Here is a 5,123-nt window from a genome sequence, read left to right as displayed (position 1 = left end):
TCAAAATGCCTGGGATGTTTACATAGGGTGGTAGCGTCAGCGCAACTTCCTGTCGTACTGGTCTTTCTGTTGATGAAATCAGAGCCTAAAGATGTCATCTCAAAATTAGGCCACTGATTGAGAGCTCATATAAATCAGGAATATTGGATTTTAGAAGAAAGTGATCCAATGTAGAACGTGCATTCCAAAGAAAACAAAATTGTATTTTGAACATAAAATTAGAAAATAAAACTTAAAGAAACCCACGAGTGTTCACTCTGGCTTTGAGAGCTGTTAATGACAGGATTGTGTCATTGAGTCATGGTAATAATAGCCCTTTATGCATAGCTAGGTAAAAAAGAGGCGTGTCGTCCTTTATTACTGACATTGAAGTCTATTTAAGGTCAAAGGTCAAATAGTGTGTCTAAAATTCTAGGCAGTTGGTTAGAACACTCCAGACCTTTTTTTCATGGTTCATTCTCAATTAGCTAAATTTAAGATTCATGCTACCAAGTTTCAGAATGAGAACTTCTGTTTCTAATAGTTCTTTTCCTACTTTCAAGTGAACCACGTGTCATTACTTCATAAAAGGATGAAGATTTATTGCAAAATCAAATATCCCAAAAGGTGTAAAGCTTTCTTTATAAATCCAAAATTAACTTTAAAAATAAAGATATGTTATCTACAATGTAACGGCATATTGTCTGTGTGTGTATGTGTGTGTGTGTGTGTTTAATCAAACGACAGCTATTCAGGAAATTTACTATGACTGTTTTTTGTTTTGACCTAGAATTTTATGTTATTGTCTCAAATTTGTATTGTGAGGTGAAACAATTATGTCACATTTTTATTTTAATATAGTATAGATGGCCTAGATTAAGGGCACAACTATCTGCACAGATTTTTTTTTAAGGGAGCCCCAAATGAGAGTTGTTGTTCAGTCACTCCTGTCTACTCTTTGCAACCCCATGGACTGCAGCACACCACTTCCCTGGCCTTCATTATCTCCCAGAGTTTTCCAAAACTCAAGTCCGTTGAGTTCATAATGCCATCCAACCATCTCATCCTCTGTCATCCCCTTCTCCTCCTGCCTTCAATCTTTCTCAGCATCATGGTCTTTTCTAATGAGTCGGCTCTTCACATCAGGAGGCCAAAGTATTGGAGCTTCAGCTTCAGCATCAGTCCTTCCAATGAATATTCAGGACTGATTTCCTTTAGGATGGACTGGTTGGATCTCTTTGCAGTCCAAGGGACTCTCAAGAGTCTTCTCCAACACCACAGTTCAAAAGCATCAATTCTTTGGCCCTCAGCATTCCTTATAGTTCAAATCTCACATCCATACATGACTACTGGTAAAACCATAGCTTTGACTAGACAGACCTTTCTTGGCAAAGTAATGCCTCTGCTTTTTAATATGCTTTCTAGGTTTGTCATAGCTTTTCTTTGAAGGAGCAAGTGTCTTTTAATTTCATGGCTGTGGTGACCATCTGCAGTGATTTTGGAGCCCAAGAAATAAAGTCTGTCACTGTTTCCATTGTTTCTCCATCTATTTCCCATGAAGAGACTGGATGCCATGATCTTAGTTTTTTTAATTAATTAATTAATTTTAATTGGAGGCTAATTACTTTACAGTATTGTAGTGGTTTTTGCCATACACTGACATGAATCAGCCACAGGTGTACATGTGTACCCTATTCTGAAAACCCCTCCCACCTCTCTTCCCATCCCATCCCTCTGGGTTTTCCCAGTGCACTGGCTTTGAATGCCCTGTTTCATGCATCGAGCTTAGACTGGTCATCTATTTCACATATGGTAATATACATGTTTCAATGCTATTCTCTCAAATCATCCCACCCTTGGCTTCTCCCACAGAGTCCAAAAGGCTATTCGTTATATCTGTGTCTCTTTTGCTGTCTCTTGTATAGGGTCATCATTACCATCTTTCTAAATTCCATATATATGTGTGTTTATATACTGTATTGGCATTTTTCTTTCTGACTTACTTCACTCTGTATAATAGGCTCTACTTTCATCCACTTCATTAGAACTGATTCAAATGCATTCCTTTTAATAGCTGAGTAATATTCCATTGTGTATATGTATCACAACTTTCTTATCCATTCATAAGCTGATGGACATCTCAATTGCTTCCATGTCCTGGCTATTGTAAACAGTGCTGTGATGAACATTTGGGTACATGTGTCTCTTTCAATTCTGGTTTCCTTGGTGTGTATGCCCAGCAGTGGGATTGCTGGGTCATGTGGCAGTTCCATTTCCAGTTTTTTAAGCAATCTCCATACTGTTCTCCATAGTGGGTCTACTAGTTTGCACTCCCACCAACAGTGTAAGAGGGTTCCCTTTTCTCCACACCCTCTCCAGCATTTATTGTTTGTAGACTTTTTGATGGCAGCCATTCTGACCGGCATGAGATGGGTCCTCATTGTGGTTTCAATTTGCATTTCTCTGATAATGAGTGATGTTTACCATTTTTCATGTGTTTGTTAGCCATCTGTATGTCTTCTTTGGAGAAATGTCTGTTTAGTTCTCTGGCCCATTTTTTTATTGGGTCATTTATTTCTCTGGTATTGAGTTACATGAGCTGCTTGCATATTGTGGAGATTAATTCTTTGCTAGTTGCTTCATTTGCTATTATTTTCTCCCATTCTGAAGGCTGTCTTTTCACCTTACTTATAGTTTCCTTCACTGTGCTAAAGCTTTTAAGTTTAATTCGGTCCCATTTGTTTATTTTTTCCTTTTATTTCAATTACTCTGGGAGGTGAATCATAGAGGATTTTACTGTGATTTACATGTGTTTTGCCTATGTTTTCCTCTAGGAGTTTTATAGTTTCTGGTCTTACATTTAGATCTTTAATCCATTTTGAGTTTATTTTTGTGTATGGTGTTAGAAAAGAGAAAATTGGATTAAAGATTTACTGAGCATGGCCCCGCCCATCAGAACAAGACCCAGTTTCCCCCTCAGTCAGTCTCTCCCATCAGGAAGCTCCTGAAGGGGATAAGCCTCTTATCCTTCTCCAAGAGAGGGCAGACCGACTGAAAACCATAATCACAGAAAACTAATCAAATTAATCACATGGACTACAGCCTTGTCTAACTCAATGAAACTATGAGCCATGCCATGTAGGGCGACCCAAGACGGATGGGTATTGCTGGAGAGTTCTGACAAAATGTGGTCCACTGGAGAAGGGAATGGCAAAAAACTTCAGCATTCTTGCCTTGAGAACCCCATGAACAGTATGAAAAGGCAAAAAGATAGGACACTGAAAGATGAACTCCCCGGGTCAGTAGGTGCCCAATATGCTACTGGAGATCACTGGGGAAATAACTCCAGAAAGAATGAAGAGACGGAGCCAAAGAAAAACAACACACAGCTGTGAATGTGACTGGTGATGGAAGTAAAGTCTGATGCTGTAAGGAGCAATCTTGCATAGGAACTTGGAATATTAGGTCCATTAATCAAGATGAATTTGAAGTGGTCAAACAGATGGCAAGTGTGAACACTGACATTTTAGGAATCAGCAAGCTAAAATGGAGTGGAATGGGTGAATTTAACTCAGATGACCATTATATCTACTACTGTGGGCAAGAATCCCTTAGAAGAAATGCTTTAGCCATCATAGTCAATAAAAGAGTCCAAAATGCAGTACTTGGGTGCAATCTAGAAAATGGCAGAATGATCTCTGTTCGTTTCCAAGGAAAACCATTCAAATCACAGTAATCCAAGTCTATGCCCCAATGAGTAATTCTGAAGAAGCTGAAGTTGAATGGTTCTAAGACCTTTCAGAACTAACACCCAAAAAAGATGTCCTTTTCATTATAGGGGACTGGAATGGAAAAGTCGGAAGTCAAGAGACACCTGGAATAACAGGCAAATTTGGCCTTGGAATACGGAATGAAGCAGGGCAAAGACTAATAGAGTTTTGCCAAGAGAACACACTGGTCATAGCAAACACCTTCTTCCAACAACACAAGAGAAGGCTTTACACATGGACATCACCAGATAGTCAATACCCAAATCAGGTTGATTATATTCTTGCAGCCAAAGATGAAGAAGCTCTATACATTCAGCAAAATCAAGACTGGGAGCTGACTGTGGCTCAGATCATGAACTCCTTATTGCCAAATTCAGACTTAAATTGAAGAAAGTAGGGAAAACCACTAGACCATTCAGGTATGACCTAAATCAAATCCCTTACAATTATGCAGTGGAAGTGACAAATAGATTCAAGGGATTAGATCTCATAGACAGAGTGCCTGAAGAACTATGGATGGAGGTTCATGAAATTTTGCAGGAGGCAGTGATCAAGAACATCCCCAAGAAAAAGAAATGCAAAATGGCAAAATGGTTGTCTGAGGAGGCCTTACAAATAGCTGTGAAAAGAAGAGAAGTAAAAGGCAAAAGAAAAAGGAAAGGTATACCTATTTGAACGCAGAGTTCCAAAAAATAGCAAGGAGACTTAAGAAAGCCTTCTTCAGTGATCAATGCAAAAAAATAGAGGAAGACAATAGAATGGGAAAGATCAGAGATCTCTTCAAGAAAATTAGAGATACCAAGAGAACATTTCATGCAAAGATGGGTACAATAAAGGACAGAAACAGTATGGACCTAACAGAAACAGAAGATATTAAGAAGAGGTAGCAAGAATACACAGAAGATCTATTCAAAAAAGATCTTCACAACCCAGATGATCATGATAGTATGATCACCTAGAGCCAGACATCTTGGAATGCGAAGTCAAGTGGGCCTTAGGAAACATCAGTATGAACAAAGCTAGTGGAAGTGATGGAATTGCAGGTGAGTTATTTCAAATCCTATAAGATGCTGTGAAAGTGCTACACTTAATATGCCAGCAAGTTTGGAAAACTCAGCAATGGCCACAGGACTGGAAAAGGTCACTTTTCATTCCAATCCCAAAGAAAGGCAATGCCAAAGAATGCTCAAACTACCACACAACTGCACTCATCTCACATGCTAGCAAAGTAATGCTCAAAATTCTCCAAGCCAGGCTTTAACAGTACGTGAACTGTGAACTTCCAGATGTTCAAATGGATTTAGAAAAGGCAGATGAACCAGAGATCAAATTGTCAACATTGGTTGGATGATCGAAAAAGCAAGAGAGTTCCAG

Source organism: Bos javanicus, chromosome 16 (genome assembly GCF_032452875.1).
Source record: "Bos javanicus breed banteng chromosome 16, ARS-OSU_banteng_1.0, whole genome shotgun sequence".
Lineage (NCBI taxonomy): Eukaryota > Metazoa > Chordata > Mammalia > Artiodactyla > Bovidae > Bos > Bos javanicus.
The sequence above is the reverse complement of the archived record's forward strand: the minus strand, read 5'-3'. Positions refer to the sequence as shown.